This window comes from Pan troglodytes, chromosome 12 (genome assembly GCF_028858775.2).
Source record: "Pan troglodytes isolate AG18354 chromosome 12, NHGRI_mPanTro3-v2.0_pri, whole genome shotgun sequence".
Lineage (NCBI taxonomy): Eukaryota > Metazoa > Chordata > Mammalia > Primates > Hominidae > Pan > Pan troglodytes.
This window is the reverse complement of record NC_072410.2, coordinates 42,504,406-42,521,967: the sequence shown is the minus strand read 5'-3', so window position 1 is coordinate 42,521,967 and position 17,562 is coordinate 42,504,406. Positions and strand designations below refer to the sequence as shown.

Genomic DNA, 17,562 nt, shown 5'->3' with positions numbered 1-17,562 from the left:
ATCCCACCAAAGCACCTTCTTACACAGTTGGATTTGCAAATATGTACAATATAATATGCCAGTATTTTTGTTTTTGTTGTTTAATAAATGTTAAACTCCTGAAATTTGAAAAAAAGAGAATGAGATTGTGGTTTCTTTTGAGATTTCATCTAAAATGACTGTGGACTTCTCCTAATTTGGGGGTTATATTAGTTTTGCTTGGATAGGATTTGTATTCGGGAAAATCTCAGTAATTGATTGTACTCGTGCAGCTCTCCATAATCTGTTTTTTTACATCCTAGGTTTCAGATACCCATCATGACCATATTATTTTCTGTTTATTGAGTTTGTAAATTCTATGGTCTGTCCAGTGCACTGGAAAGATCAGGCAAGTTGAGTTAAAGTTAGTGTTTCTCAGGATGTAACAGAGGCTTTCTTTGAGTGGTCTTTATTTCTGGAACGTAATGAAGAATACTTGTTTTCCAGGAGGCTTTTGGTCAATAAAGAGGATAAACAAAAACATCAGGAAGTCAGGATAGAGGAAGGGAAGAGAGAGGAATTGCTGGTGGCACAATCTCGGCTCACGGCAACCTCTGCCTCCAGGGTTCAAGCGATTCTCCTGCCTCAGCCTCCCGAGTAGCTGGGATTATAGGCATGAGTCACCATGCCCAGCTAATTTTGTATATTTAGTAGAGATGGGTTTTCTCCATGTTGGTCAGGCTGGTCTCAAACTCCCAACCTCAGGTGATCTGCCTGCTTTGGCCTCCCAAAGTGCTGGGATTACAGGCGTGAGCCACTGCGCCTGGCCCTATTTCTTACCTATAAAATTTTCTCAGTCTCCTTAAACAGCCATGTCACAGAACACTCAAGAGTTCTGTGTTCTTGTCACAGGACACTCTTTAATCTGTCTGTTGGAAGGAAAGAGTGACCACCACTTAGGATATATCCTAAAAGCAACTTTGCTTTCTACAGAATGAACTAGGCTCCCATCTAGTTTGGAAAATTTGATCCCGTTTAAGGCTTTGAATCAATGCTCATCCCTGTGGCTTCAGATGTGACTGATAATCTTAAAAAGAGGTATTATCCCAGCCTCCTTGGTGTTGTGGTTTGCCAGGTCCAAGGTAATCATACTGTTTAGATACCACACTTGAGTATATACGTTACGGGTAGTAAAGCTGACATATAAGAAGTTAAGAAGAAAGAAATCTGCCAGTGCCAGTTCCTAGTATGCCATTGGCACTCAGTGCTCTTAGATGGCCCCTCGATTGTCCCAGCCAGAGAACCAGCCTTAGCCGCTCACTTCCCATGACTTGTTCTAGCCCACTTGACACAAAAACTCTCTTGTCTTCTGTTCTCATTTCCCTAGAGCTTGGGATCCTGCTCATATCATAAAGAATACAGAAAGAAGGACACTCTCAACTGCCAGCTACCAAGGAGACCCCACACTGCCACTCCTCAATTTATACCAACCACATCGTCTTCATTAGTACCCACCCTTACCCTCTTCTCTTTTATAATTAATGAAGCATATGTCTTCTGGCCATAAGCAAGATTCTCTCCACCTAAGTCTTAGAGTCGGGAATGACATTGGCATACTCATGGCTTGTATCTCTTTGCCAGGTTTTCACATCTGGCTTGTCAATTCAGTGAGTCCTCTACAGCTGCATTTATTTTTATTTTATTTTGAGATGGAGTGTCGCTCTGTCGCCCAAGCTGGAGTACAGTGGTGTGATCTCGGCTCACTGCAACCTCCATCTCCCGGGTTCAAGCGATTCTCCTGCCTCAGCCTCCCAAGTAGCTGGGATTACATGTGCCTGCCACCATGCCCGGCTAATGTTTTGTATTTTTAGTAGAGACAGGGTTTCACCATGTTAGCCAGGATGGTCTCCATCTCCTGATCTCGTGATCTGCTCACCTTGGCCTCCCAAAGTGCTGGGATTACAGGCATGAGCCACTCGTGCCCAGCCACAGCTGCATTTATTAATGCTACAAGAGACCTACCTCTAGTTGCTAAACTATTAGGCCCTCTTCAGTCAATTGATCACATCCTCAATTATACAGCTTTTTTTTTTCTTTCCCACACCTTTCTTGCTTCCATAGATTAAATTTAATTGTCCTTTTAGAGCTGTTAAAATAGAAGGATCATTTCCACCTAACCCCCCTGCCCAGTTCTGTGCAGGATAAATAGCTTAAGAAAACTCAACCTGCTGCATCCAAATCCCCACACTGCACCAGCCTGGTCACTATCACATGGACCCCGTTCTAGTGTGTCAGTATCTTTCCTTAAGGGGGCCACACAATAAAATAAATGTTTAGTTCCATGAGTGGCCCCACCAGTGCCATGGAGGTCAGTGCTGTCTCCTCCTTGGGAATTTGTGTTGCTGTCCTCAAGTGACAACCATCCAGCAGGTTCACTCTCAGAGCTCCAACCTGGCCATGGCTACATTTGGAAAAGAAATTAAACATTTCTCTAAATATTGGAAAAGCAGAGCCCGATTGCCCTTTTCTCAACTTTGTTTCTTTTAATCTAAACTGCAAACACAGGTCACACTTTGTGAAGAGAAATCTCATTTGTGTCTCTGGGCACTGCTTTGGGATTCAGAACTTAGGTTCTTAAGATTTATGACAGACTGATGCTGTGAAATCAGTTGTTCCTGGCTGCAAATCATGAAATCAGCACCGAGTTGGCCATAAAAAATGAAAGTTTTATGGTAAGTGGTTTAAGAAAAATGCAGAATATGAGTCCTTTGTGATGTATATGTTTTATAGCAGCAATTCCCTATTTTTAATTTTTTTTGAAAACATTCTCCATTGCCATAGTAGGAAAACATCATGAAGTAACTTCATTGAAAACAGCTATGTATATAGAATAGCATATAATGGTTCTGTCAGACTTATTTTCCTACTAGCTGAAGCATAAATGTAGGATGATGATTTTTTTTTCCTGAGGAATTAGATTTTATTAAAATAGTTGCTTTGTATCTCATTCAGCCTTGAAGTCAAAGCAATGGGATCCTACATAAATGAAATTTGTTGATCTAGTGCAAGCTAATACAGAAATCAATTTCAATTTCCTTTGGATGTACTATTAGTGTTTATCTGATGGTGGATTTGTGTTGTTTTAAGTGATAGCTATGACAACCAAAAATACTGATTAGATACTAGGAGCCATTCTTGATCTCAATTCAGAAAGAGTGTGGCATTATCCTTTTTGTGTATAATGAATTGGTTCTGTGTCACAGTTTTTAATTGATCATTCCCAATATTAAGTTCCTCCAAAAGTTTAATAATCTTTTTTTCTGTGGCATTCATTATCAGATGAGGATTGAGATAATCCATCCTTATGATGGCCTTCCATGACTTCAGCTAATGGGACTATGTGTTTTGTGGAACATACCTAAATTGCTAGGGTTAAAACAGCTCATTTGGATAATTACAGTTGGTCTCTCTTAATAGGCCTGTGATTTCATTCTATGTTCAATTAGACGAATACTTAACCATGACTTCATGATGAAGGGATAAAGGCATGGTTTTAAACAGAACTCCTCTGAGGGACTGGAGGCCTTTTCCCTATGACTAGATCTTGAGAGTGTTACCAGAGGTTCAAGGTCACACAGCTGCCCTGAAACTTGGGATGTTGGCTGTTCAAATGTGTTTGTTCGTGGCAGGCGCCACATCGGCACAGGTGACTTAGAGTGTCACTGACAATTTGTGGGGCTTCTGCCTATGGTGGTGTACATCTCTCAGATCCAACTCACTGCGGCACTGGCATCACTCTGATTTGACTGGTCCCCCTGGAGTGAGGCAGTGCCTGGCTTATACGCTGTACACAGACAGCCATGCTTTCTTGTCTTCATATCTCCCTCCACCCTACTTTTTCCCTCGAGCTTGAATTTGGGAAGCCTTTTTGTACAGGAAGGACCTGATGGAGGTCCTGAGTGACAAATTCCCCAAACCTACTTCATGACTCTGGGGCCAAAGGGACCTGAAATTCAGACTAAAATACTTGACATAGAAACATCTTCCTCTTTCTCATATCCCATCTCACACCTCTCCTTGGGCCCCTTCCCCTCCAGCTCAACTCCAGGATGCAGTGCATTTGTTCTGCCCTGCCCCGAGTGTCACCCCCCTTCACTTTTATTTCATTTCCCTAAAATCAACTCTAGGTTCCTCCTGCTTATAGAAGCATGGGTATGTTATCATGGATGCTAAACTTGGGTTAACAACAGCTTTAGGATATATCATGTAGCAAATTCATTCGCAGGATTGCATGGGCACAGCTGTTGTAAATGCCACCTTCATTTTAGGATGATATGGAGTATTTGAATACACAGATCATCCATTTCAAACCTCCGCTTAGGGTTCCCTTTATTATATCTTATTGCTTAGTGGATATAAATTAGTGTATTTTTGCCACTGTGGATGAATTTTCATGGGCCTGTGTTTCCAAGAAGGGACACCACCTTAGGCATTATTTCATGAAATAATAATAAGCACTACTGTTTTTTGAATACTTACCAAGTGTCAGGTGCTGAATGATAAGTTTACAAAATATTTTCTGACTTATTTTTGCCTCACATACTAATATAAGGAGGGGGTGATATAATCTTCATTTATAGATGAAGCACTGGAAGCTTGTCCACGTTTGTTCTGACTTCTGCGTTTAGGGTCTTTTGTCTCACGTTACAATCCACGCCCAGCCCTTACTGATATTTCCAGGCATTCAGCCATCTATTTGATAATTATCCTTCTCCATAGAAGCACAGACAGGAGCTGCTTCTTGACTTTGCTGATGGCTCTTTCTGTCCATGGATGTGAGCCCGAGTTGTGCCTGTGGCGTGATGACCCACAAATGTTGGCCTAGGTCCTCATGATGTGCACAGGGCAGCCTCCCATGCTTTCTAGCTGTCCTGCTGTGGTTTTGCTTCACTTGGTTACAGATGTCAACCAGATTGACTGATGAAGAAACATAGTGAAGATGACATTTATGACTTGTCTGAGAGATCCAGGAGAAAGGTGGGTGTTTAGCAGCTTACTGATGTATAAAGACAAAATTCGAAAAAAACAAAAAACAAAGAAAACAACTATTAAAGGACCCCAGTGGAGAATAACCACATGCTTAAGTTATTGTGTGATCTAGATATGGGGAAGTGTGGACAAATTTGAGAAAGGGAAGTTGCCCAGGCAGCATTTTTTTTTCCTAAAATATGCCCTTTGATATGTGGCTGGTGGGTTCAGTGGTTAGTGTACAGTGTGTACTGTGTTTGAGTCCTATGTAGACCAAGCTGCTTTTCTGTATCAAGACCAAACTTGGACAAACTCTCCATGAGTGCACATGGTCAGGATCCGTGTTCAGCAAAATTTTGTTGTCAGTAAGATTGGCCATTGCCTAAGTCCATTTGGGCTGCCATAATAAAATATCTTTGACCAGGCAATTTATAAACAACAGAAGTTTATTGCTCACAGTTCTGGAATCTGGTAGGTTCAAAATCAAGGGACCAGCAGATTTGTTGTCTGATGAGGGCTCATTCTCTGCTTCATAGATAGTGTCTTCTGGCTGTGTTTTCATATGGTGGAAGGAGTGAACAAGCTCCCTCAGGCCTCTTTTACATGGGCACTAATACCATTCATGAGGTCTCTGCCTTTATGACCTAATCATCTTCCAAAAGCCTGACCTCCCAAAACCACTGCACCAAGAATTATGTTTCAACATATGAATCTTATGATGGGGGTGAGCACAAATATTCAGGCCAGAGCAGCTATCGTATCTCATAAGATTATAATACCCTATTTTTACTGTCCCCTCTCCTTTAACTTCCCTTTGAGGTGTTTCTTCATTTGGTGTCACAAGAAACAGATCCACTCACCTATTGGGGAGGACTCATTACAGGGGATTCTGAGGTCACTGTCTGAATCTGAAATAGTAGTGTTATTGTTCAGTGCACATTGAGGACAATTAAAAAGAAGCACATAAGACAAAATAGAGGGGTAAAGCTGGTTGTAGGAGAGCTTACGTCACCATTTACAGTTTGTGTACTGCTTATTCCCTTATGATTGGACTAGCCTTGAATATATTACTTCACTCTTCTTCTTATGTTCTTTCTCATTTTGTAACAGCAAACATAAACCCTGAGCTTTATGTTAGTCATTCATACCTTTTATGCATGCATTTTAGATTCAAATGCCCAGCCCTATTTTCTAAGAGTAAATAGACATTATTTCTTCCTTGATATCCAATGGATGAGAGAGAATTATTTTTTAAAGGTAGCTTCTCCCTTTCATAAACAGATAGATTTTTCCATGTCACAATTACCTGAGGAATCAGATGGGCAAGTGTGTATAATAGAAATGAAACTCTTTTTTCCTGTCTGTGAAATTCATGCCAGTACTACACTCTATACTTCATTTCTGACATCAGATATGGAGTATTTTTCATACCAGGCATTTCTTCAGTTTCCTGCAATTAAACTCAATTCTGGTGCTAGCTAACTGGTGACAACATCAGATCCTGTAGGTTAAGGGCTCCGTCTGAAAAGGCTGCCCCCATTTCAGATGCCAGTTCCAAGTCCAGTGCTGTCTGATTGACTGTCTATCAGAGGTCCACATAATCTTCTCCCCAGGTTTAATAATTGTTAGAATGGCTCACATCACACAAGAAAAGTTTACTTACCAGATTACTGGTTTGTTATAAAAGGATACAACTCAGGAACAGCCAGATGGAAGAGATGCCAAGGCAAGATATGAGGGATGGGAGCAGAGCTGTCATGCCCTCTCTAGGTGCACCATCCTCCCAGCACCTCTAAGTGTTCAGCAACCTGGCAGCTCCCTGAACTCCATCCTTTGGGTTTTATGGAGGTTTCATTACATAGGCATGATAGGTTAAATCCCTGGCCATTGGTGATGGGGCAGGGGATTGAAAGTTCCAACCCTCTAATCAAATGTGTTCAAATACTTGATTCCCATGGCAACCAGTCTCTATCCTTAGGGACCTTCCAAAAGTTACTCATTAACATAAACTCAGGTAAGGATGAAAGGGACTTGTTATAAACAGCAAAAGACACTCCTTTCACTTTTATTGTTTGTATTACTTAGGAAATTCTGGGCGCTTTAGGGGTTCTCTATATAATGTTTTGGCCAATGAGGGACTCCATATATGATAGCGGTGGTCCTATAAGATTACAATACCCTATTTTTACTGTATCTTTTTATTTTTAGATATAAAAGTACTACTGTTTTACAACTGCCTACAATTTTCAGTTGAATAACATGCTAGACATGTTTGTAGCCTACAAGCAATAGGCTACACCTTAGAGCCTAGGCAAGTAGTAGGCTGTACCATCTAGGTTTGTATAAGTACACTCTATGATGTTCACACAAAAACAAAATAACATAACAACAGATTTCTTAGAACTTATTCCCCATTGTTAAGCAATGCATGCCTGTATATATTTCTTTGTCTCTCTCTCTCTTTTTTTTTCTTTGTTTTTTTTTTAAGAGATAGAGTCTTGCTTTGTTGTTCAGGCTGGTCTTGAACTCCTGGCCTCAAGCAATCTTCCTGCCTTGGTCTCCCAAAGTGGTAGGATTGTAGGTGTAAGCCACTGCACTGGTCTATATTCATTATTATAAATCAGTATTACAATACTCAACATTGTGGGTGTTTTTTCATCATCACTTTCTATGCCCTCATGTCTCTGGATTCATCTAGGAATCCAGGTGTAAGCCAAACAGTTTGTGGCATTTATCAGTTTCTCATCAAACAAATGAGAACCTGTTCCCATTTGAAAAAGCAGACGGAAAAGGGAAAGTTTTCTGGGCCATGATGAAAAGTGTTCTCTTTCTTCAGAGAAAGCCACAAGAAGAGATGTTTTCACTCTTCTCCTGGGCATTGTCATGTGGCCACAAGGCTTGGAACCACTGCAGCTATTTTGTTGTTATCCAGAGGAAGATGAAGCTCACGTATGGAAATCACAGAGAATTCCAGGGATCCAAAACTGGAGCTACTAGATAGAGTTCATTCCCAAAGCTTGCTCTACCTTTGTACTTTTTATTCTGTCAGCCAATAAAGATTCTCATTCTTTATGCTAGGTTGAATTGGACATTATCTTACTTTTAGCCAAATTCCTCTCAGTTAACACAGTGCAGAAGCAGACGTAGAATGATTGTGTTCCTGGTGTTTGTTTTGTTTTGTTTTGTTTTGTTTTGTTTTGTTTTTATGGGCCAGAATCTCGCTCTGTCGCCCAGGCTGGAGTGCAGTGGTGTGATCTCGGCTCACTGAAACCTCCATCTCCCAGGTTCAAGTGATTCTCCTGCCTCGGCCTCCCAAGTAGCTGGGATGACAGGCATGCACTACCATCCCCAGCTAATTTTTTTGTATTTTTAGTAGAGACAGGGTTTCACCATGTTGGCCAGGCTGGTCTCTTGATCTCAGTCTGAAGTCCTGACCTCAGGTGATCCACCCTCCTCGGTCTCCCAGAGTATTATGATTACAGGTGTGAGCCACCACACCCGGCCTGTTCCTGGTGTTTGAATCCATTCTGATCATCCAGCTCAGTCACAGTGGTTCAGAGCGTCACCTCTGAGACTGCCTGTGATGGTACGGCATTCATACATACATGCCTCAGGTCATCTTCCCACTGATCAGGCAAGGCACTGTCCTTCTTAGGCAATTTCTACTGTCTAGTGTAAACCAAATATAAAATTATAAGTTTCTCAATCAGCTGGGTGGACCCCTCTTCAGGTCCCAGAGAACCTAAAGAAAACTTGAGAAACTATTTTAGGCAATGATGGGAAGGAGGGGTCAGACATGTTTCATTATACTTTCCTCCTGTTGGAGGTTAGACACAATTGACCAACATTAACATTAAAAGAGAGACCTTAAGAATGACAAAAGAGGCTCTTTCTGGCAATAAGATCCCAAATTCCAACCTGACACTGGTATAGCATCACATGACAGACAGCAGGCCCTGCAGGAAATCAAAGTATTTTACCCCAAAATATATTTCTTTGACATATTTTAGAAAGGCCCTGCACAGCTGTCTCTTATGGAAGAAATTTGCATTCTGTAGAGAATCTCCTTCCCTTACTAGTTTTTTTTCCAGAGAGTCTGGCACCTTTTAAAGGTCTAAATAGAAATCATCTGCCATCTATTGCCTCTAAGGGTGGCCACCTATGAGATTTTATCTACATAATAAGACCCTTGGTCTCCACAACCCCTTATCTTAAGCCAGACACTCATTTCTATCAATTCCAGGTCTTTAGATAATAACTTAACTCTTTCAACCAATTGCAAATCTTGGCAAGAAAATCTTTGACTCTACCTGTGAACTGTAAGCCCTCACTTCAAGTTGTCCTACCTTTCTGGACCAAACCAATGTATACGTCACATGTATTGATTAACATCTTAAGTCTCTCTAAAACATGTAAAACCAAGCTGTAACCCAACCACTTTGCCACATGTTCCCAGGACCTCCTGAGGCTATGTTACAGGTCATCGTCCTCATATTTGACTTGGAATAAATCTCTTCAAATATTTTACAGAATTTGGGGCTTTTTTGTTTGTTTGTTTTTGTTTTTGTTTTTTTTGTTTGTTTTTGTTAATACTAGTTTTGGCAGCTCTACTTAGAAATTATAACCTCTTTCCCCACCCTTTTCCTTCTTCATCTCCCATACCCAGTCCTGACTTGGGCCAGGAGTGAGTGGCTGACTTAGAGGTAATCTGGGCTGAGCAACCAGATTATCTGATTGTGAATCTGATACAGAAATTATCAGTGAGCATGTTAACTGGAATGTTGGATGGATTGCAAGCTTGGAGTGGCCATTTTTGTGCCATGTGCAGAGTAAAGAAAACTTCTGGGCAGAAACAAAGTGGGACACAGTCTTGGAGTCCAAATCATCCCAGAAAGCCAGACCTTCTGCCCTTGGTTCAGGTCTCACATGAGGAACGGCCCCTACCTTCCTGCCCTTGAGTTCCAATGTCACTTCGTTAGATAGCTTGGGATGGCTTCTACTTCCTACAACCAAACAACCTTGACTGACCCAAAAAGGGGTCGTGTTCATCTCAACTTACACATGATGCAATCAAAGATGAGAAAGGTTCACCAAAGCTGATTTGTAGCCAGCTGGGATTCAGCCTAGTTTTTCTAACTTTATCATGTTTATTTTTTCCATTTCACTTGCTGGTTAAGTGACCAAGAAAGATCAATTCATCTACTTTATTCCTAAAATATTCTGTGACTGTTGCCCATCAGATATCAGAGAAAAGAGAATTACTCTTTAGTTGCTTCGTGACATCCTTGATGGATTATGAACTGCCACCCTGAAAATTCAGTAGGAACCTGGGTAATGGTAACTGTAGGTCTGCATACCTAAGTAATAAAATACAGAGTATCTTCTTTAAATTATTGAGGACTCTGGCCTTGGTAGTGTTGCAAAAATTGTGAATTATTGTGAAATAAATGTCTGCTGAGATGCACAGCAGAGTGCTCTTCCACAAAGTTGCCCATGTGAGAAGCAATCCCACCGAAAAAGAGCAGATGCCCCCTGGAAGTGTCGATTTGAGACTCATTTGAAGACACTACTTGTTTTCTCTGTCATGGCATTTTAATACTTATGGCCTGTCTCTTCTACATGCAAAGCTTCTAAACCTTCCATCTTATCTCAATTGCAGCTGCTCTGGAGAATAACTGCCCTCTTTTGTGGCACTCCCCCTTCTATCAGTCCCCCAAATTAATTTTAGCATATGACACATAGCCTCCAAATTTAATGAAAATCCACTCAGCCATTATCTGTGATGTGACAGACAGACTAAAACTTAATTATATTGACATGGATTTGAGGTAATGCTATCATATTTTGCTAGAAAAGGCATCTCTTTATGAGTGATGACAATTAGCAGTCAGATTTTGGAAACACAGCCATGGAGAAATATCTGCACAGCAAAATATCATCCATACCTTTAGGACACCCACTGAGTTAGGGATTGAATGCCATATTCATTCACTCAGGCAATCCCACCTAGACTTTGGGTTAATAGCTTTGAAGAAGTATTTCATTACATGTCAGAACAAGGAAAGATTTCTCATAATATTAAGTGTTGTCCTTGTAGGAGGCTATATCTAGTTCTTTTGGTCTTCAAAGTACTATAGAAGTGGTAAATAAAATATGTGTTAGCTAGTATCACTACTTTGACTGAGTAGATTTTTACAATCTTCCTGCACCCTCATGCCCAAATAAAGGATACTAATAGACTCACTATTTGTTTTGTTTTTTTTTTGAGATGGCATCTCACTCTGTCGCCCAGGCTGGAATGCAGTGGCACCATCTTGGCTCACTGCAACCTTCACCTACCTGGTTCAAGCAATTCTCCTGCCTCAGCCTCCCAAGGTGCGCACCAGCATGCCCAGCTAATTTTTGTATTTTTAGTAGAGACAGGGTTTTGCCATGTTGGCCAGGCTGGTCTCAAACTCCTGACCTCAAGTGATCCACCTGCCTTGGCCTCCCAAACTACAGAGATTACAGGTCTCACTATACTTTAAGGGAAATATTGCATATAGAGGAAGCACAAATGTTAGAAGATATTAATCTTCGTAGAACCTTTCCCCCACCCTATCACCTCTAATTCTTTTTGGTGGCTTCTAGGAAAAGTGCTTTAGTTAATATTTCACTAATCTTTCATTATACTCTTATAATCTTCCTTTGGGAAGGGTTCTTTTACTCATGACCTCTCAAAGGTAAAGCAGGGATCTTGTCATTTTGAATGCTGGATTGATGCTATCAAGAGTTTTTCGGCTGATAAAGTCTTACAGAAGAGATTACCACAGGCAAAGTCTCAGGCAAGAGGGTGAGGAATAGATGATAGGAGTTGAATTGGAGGATACTGCTGCAGTTGAGAGGAGCAGGATTGAGTATGTAGATCAGAGGGGAAATAAAAGGAATGAAGAAAGACGACACAGCACTGAGAAATATTATGAAGACAGGGGAATGGTTAATATAATATTTCTTCTATTCCAAAAGTTGGCAGATTTTTTTTTTTTTTTGGTATGTGCTAGCTTGTAAATATTTTTAGTTTTGTAGGCCAGTTTCAGTCACAACTATTTAACTCAGCCATAAAGATCCATAAACAATAACAAATAAATGGGTGTGGCTGTGTCTGATAAATATTTACTTACCAAAGAAAGGTGATTGCTGATTTGGCCTGCAGGCTGTCTAATCTCTTGTTTATAAAATTTGCACTACATTCGTTGATATATGGTATGCCTGATGCCAAACCCAATTCTTATGTTTATTAAAATTTAGAATGAACTAGTATTCTGAAGATCAGTGACTCCCTTTTTAAGCTTTGTGATTTTTTTCGTATTTGTCCATTGTTACTTTAATAATATTTTAAATGTTCAAATATGCATATATGAAAGTAAGTTTGTTTAGTACATAGAGTTAAGCTTAACACACTTCTTCCCCATAAAGGAGGGATTTCCATAATTAACTCTAGGAACCATAAACCCTGAAAACAACACTGCAATTCTGTGTGAATGGAGAGCCTGACACTGTACTAAGCACTCTAGGAGATTTTTCAAAGTATTCGGGCTGTTTCTGCTCTTGAAGGAACTATCAATCACTGCAAACACTAATAACAGTAGATGCCAGTCAAGGCCAAGTGTGGGGCTGCCTGGCTGGTGAGTGGCACAGATACTGACTGAGGAAGTTGTGGGAAGCAGGAGAGAAGAGGTGGCTGCTGGCTCCTTTGTGTCAGTTGGGAGAGTCCTTTGGTTGCAGGAAACAGAGACTCACACAGGTTAATTCAGGGAGTGAAAGTTTATTAGAAGAAGATTGGGATCACTCCCATTTGCCTGAGCCTCATGAAAACCCAGAGGAGCCCTGCCCCCACCTTAGGGGAGAACTAGAGACACAGTCCAGTGAAGAATCAAGTACCTGGTGGTAGTCTCTTGATCACCCCACTTACCTTAGGGTCGCACCATAAATGCACATCAGTGGCTTCCTGTGTTTCTACTGCTTCTCTGATTTTTTCAAAATTTTTATTTTAAGTTCAGGGGTACGTGAGGTTTGTTACATAAGTAAACTTGTGTCATGGGGGTTTGTTATACAGATTATTTCATCACCCAGGTATGAAGCCCAGTACTCAATAGTTATTTTGTCTGCTGCTCTCCCTTTTCCCACCCTCCACCCTCCAGTAGACCCCAATGTCTGTTGTTTCCTTCTTTGTGTTCATGAGTTCTTATCATTTAGCTCCCACTTATAAGTGAGAACATGCAGTATTTGGTTTTCTGTTCCTGCATTAGTTTGCTAGGGATAATGGCCTCCAGCTCCATCCATGTTCTCTCAAAAGACATGATCTTGTTCTTTTTTATGGCTGTGTAGTATTCCATGGTTTATATGTACCACATTTTCTTTATCTGGTCTGTCACTGATGGGCATATAGGTTGATTCCATGTCTGTGCTATTGTGAATAGTACTTCACTGAACATTTGTGTGCAAGTGTCTTTATGGTAGAGTGATTTGTATTCCTCTGAGTATATACCCATTAATGGGATTGCTCGTTCGGATGATGGCAATCCCACTTTCTATATCTTGCACTGAAGTTCTCAAGAGAGTTGACGTTATTGGTCAAATCAGTGCAGTGCAGTGAGGGAGATGGGTGGTCTCTTCCAAAGAGTCATACTGTTACTTAGCCTTTTTTCCATCTTGTGCCTTCTCATTACTTAGTTCCTTGTAGTCCTCCCTATCCTGCTTGCAAATGAAGACTCAGGCAGCAGTCTGTCACAAGGGATACTGGGAAATGTAATCTACTAGTGTGTGCAGGAGGAAAGGAAAATGGATTCAGTGAACAACTAGTCAGTCTAAAAATACAGTAAAGTAGGCCTATAGATTATTGTCTGTTTGCACAAGTGAACTTGAACTTGCTTTTATTTATCTGTCAAAGAGCCTTATGTCTGTGAAATCACTAGGATAAGTGAAATAGTTTTCCTGGGCTCATTCCCAAAAAGGAAAACATTGTGGCTAATCAGACACAGGGAATCCACAATGGTGGTAGGCTTCTCCTCACTATTAAATGTGAGCTGGCACCAATTTAAGGCTCCATGGACTTTTTCACTACAAAAGAGAAGGAAGCTTTTTCAAACCTCTGTTTTAAGAGGGAAAGCAAAGAGAAGCAAGCTTTTTCAAACCTCTGTTTTAAGAGGGAAAGCAGGAACATATTGAAAGAAATGCACAGTTTTCATTTGTGTCATCTCAACAGCTAGTACTACCCTGAAATTTCAAGGATCCCTTCCCATTGTCAGTCCATGTAACCTCATCCTTAGATCAGAAAACACAGCCACAAAGACATGAGTTCAGAATAAGTGTCTTACAAGTCATACAAGAGAAGGAATATTCTATATGATTGAGTCAAGCATATGGAGACACTGGTCCCAGCCCTGCTAATATCCAATGTGGTTACCTTGGATATGTTACTAAATGTCTGCATTTTTGCTAAAAAATTGAATAATGTGTTTGTTCCAAATACATACAGTACCCAAATTACAATGGTTCAATGCATGATATTTTGACTTTAGGATGGGTTTATCAGGGTATTAAATGTATTTTCAATGTAGAATATTTTCAACTTACGATGGGTGTATTAGGATGTGTCTCATTGTAAGTTGAGGAGCATCTATACATAGCTGTAAGGAAACCTAAAGACTGACTGTTGTGTTTTCTCAGTGGTGGTTCTTGGCAATAGTAGTAGGAGAGGTACTCTTGTTCCTTTTTTGTTACCATTGTTAACTCCAAAATGTGCCAGGCCTTCACAGTGGAAGGGGCTAGTGAGACTGGATGCCAGAGGAAGCACCTGTGGAACAGACACCTGCATAGCCCTACCCTGGGCAACAAGACTTTAAATACCTCCTCCAACTACAAGGTTCTAAGGATCTGCATTGATGTTTCATAGGCATGAGTTCTTAAAATTCTGTCCTGAATATGAAACTCAGGATTGGGAAATGAAGCAAGAAAATGAAAGGATTTGCTTTATGAAGACTCTATATCCTGGGCAAAGTGGTGGTGGGTTGAGTTGGTCTTCAACCTGCCCTTCATTGAAGGGCTGCCTGGACCCTCTCCTAAGGTGCTCATTCTGGATACCCAGTTGGCGACAACTCTTCTTGGTCCAGCACCTTCTCTAAGTTGACACTTCTTTTTCTTGCTCCCCCTAGCCACTCCCCTGACATGTCTCTTAAAGCTACATTTAGGTATCTGTGCCGTCCAAGGACAAGCTTTAAGGAATGAGCATACCTCATCTAGAGGAAGGAACTAGTAAGACTCCCTCCCCTGGCTCCAGCACTGTTCTGGACTGTAATAGTGCATTCTCACAAGGAGAATCCAGAAATAAAAGTCCATTTATGACTCTGTGACCTCAAGGAATGACTTTACTCAAGATCATTTGAGGCTCCAGGGCAAGGGGAATGGCGGCATGGCAGGCAAGGAGGGGCTGACAGCACGTCGTGCAGTCGAGTTCTTGTAGCCACTTCCTGCACAGAAAGACTTCCACTCTGCAGTTGTAAAGAGCTGGCCTTGACAGGGAGTTGCTGGTTCCCCAGGAGTTAATTGATATAAGAAATAGCATTACAAGGAATTAATTAGAAGCCCTTGAGTCTTGACAAGAGTTTGTTACAGGCTGATGTGCCTTTTTATTAGGAAGCTGGGGAAGGGAATGAGGAGGAGAAGTACGGAGGATGTTAACCATGCAGATGTGAAAGAGATTTTGTAGACAGCCTGCAGAGAGGCCCCTGCATAATGATAGCTCACTCAGAGAAAATAAGAACATGAAACAGTTCCTGACAAGTCCCATAGCTTAACTGGAAGAAAGTGAACCTCTTTGCTTATGAAACATCCTGAAGCTAGCGTAAAAGTTAAAGAGCACTTTGCTCTGAAAGAGAAATAGAGGGATGGAATGGGGGAAGGGACATAGTCATTAGGGTAAGTAAAGTAAAACTGGCTTCCCCACAGGACATCAACACGGTAGAAACATCCGGAATTGTCTCTAAGTCTCACTCCTGGGAATTCACGCCACAGGGATAAATCAGATCAATTACTACCGGCCACCTAGTGGCAGAATGGGGAACAACATGCTGATCTGTCGGCTGGGAGGCTTAATATAGTCCGTATTCACAATAGAAGCTAATTGTTATAAAAATGTTAAGAGGGGGCGTAAAATATTTCAGAGCAGGGGAAGATTTTTAGCCTGAAAACAACATAATTTTTCACTTAAACAATTCATCCAGCTCAGGATTAGATGAAGTTGAGTATGAGGATAATTGAATATAGTAACCAATTCTGTGTCTTCCATCCATGTGTGTATTTAAAGATTACAATTATTATGCTATTTTTAAGACGTCTGTTCTAGATAAAGTTCTTCCATGAGATACTACTTTTGATGTACTCTGAAGAGTGCTCTCATGCTGGGAGAATTTCAGTGCTGAAAATAGCTTTTGGCCTAGAGTTGAGACCTGGGTAACCACCCCCAGCTTAGCTATGCGAAACTTGGGTGATTGTCAGAAAGTCATTTACGTATCATGTGGGGATGTTTGTGTATGTGTGTGGGGAGTGTGTTTGTGATTGTATGTAGTGTGTGGGCATATGTATAAATATATTTGTTAAGTTGAAGCAAATACAATAGCCCCCCTCTTATCCACGGGGAATACATTCCAAGCCCCACAGTGGAGGTCTAATAGTACACTGTTTTTTTTCTATACACTATTTTTTTCTATACATACCTATGACAAAGTTTAATTTATAAATCGGGTACAGTAAAAGATGAACAACAATAACTAATAATAAAATAGAATAGTTATGGCCTGGCGTGGTGGCTCACATCTGTAATCCCAGCACTTTGGGAGGCTGAGGTGGGTGGATCACCTGAGGTCAGGAGTTCGAGACCAGCCTGGCCAACATGGTGAAACCCCGTCTTTACTAAAAATACAAAAATTAGCCAGGCGTGATGGCATGTGCCTGTAATTCCAGCTACTCGGGAGGCTGAGGCAGGAGAATCGTTTGAACCTGGGAGGCAGAAGTTGCAGTGAGCTGAGATCGCGCCATTGCACTCCAGCCTGGGCAACAAGAGCAAGACTCCATCTCAAAAAAAACAAAAAACAAAACAAAACAAAAAAAAGTCATAACAATATACTGTAATAAAAGCTGTGTGAATGTTTATTTCTGAAATTTTCCATTTCATGTCATTGAACCATGGTTGCCCACAGTTAGCTGAAACTCTGGAAAGTGAAAGCGTGCATAAGTGGGGACTACCATATGGGCATCCTACATACCTCTTAGGTGGTACTCAGAGAACCCAGCAATGAGTATTGAACACCCTCAGTGAGCTGAGTTCTGGTTCATCCCAATGGAAGGTATTAGAGAAGGATGAACAAAGTCCCTGTCCAATCTAAGTGGTGACTCTAAGACACACATGAAATAATGATCAACAACATAAGTCATCACTTGGCCTTGGCTTTAGGATATCTTAGAGAATACACAAAATAACTTGAACTCAACCCAGATTTGAGAACTTCTATGGTGTTAATGCTAGTACCTTGTGTTTCC

The 17,562-nt window shown here is 41.0% G+C and overlaps 1 protein-coding gene across 5 annotated transcripts in view; it reads left to right on the top strand.

The window, feature by feature from the left end:
• Nucleotides 1-17,562, top strand: part of CTNNA2 (catenin alpha 2) — a 1,472,650-nt gene that overhangs the window by 1,037,793 nt on the left and 417,295 nt on the right. The gene's annotated exons all lie outside the window — the stretch shown is intronic.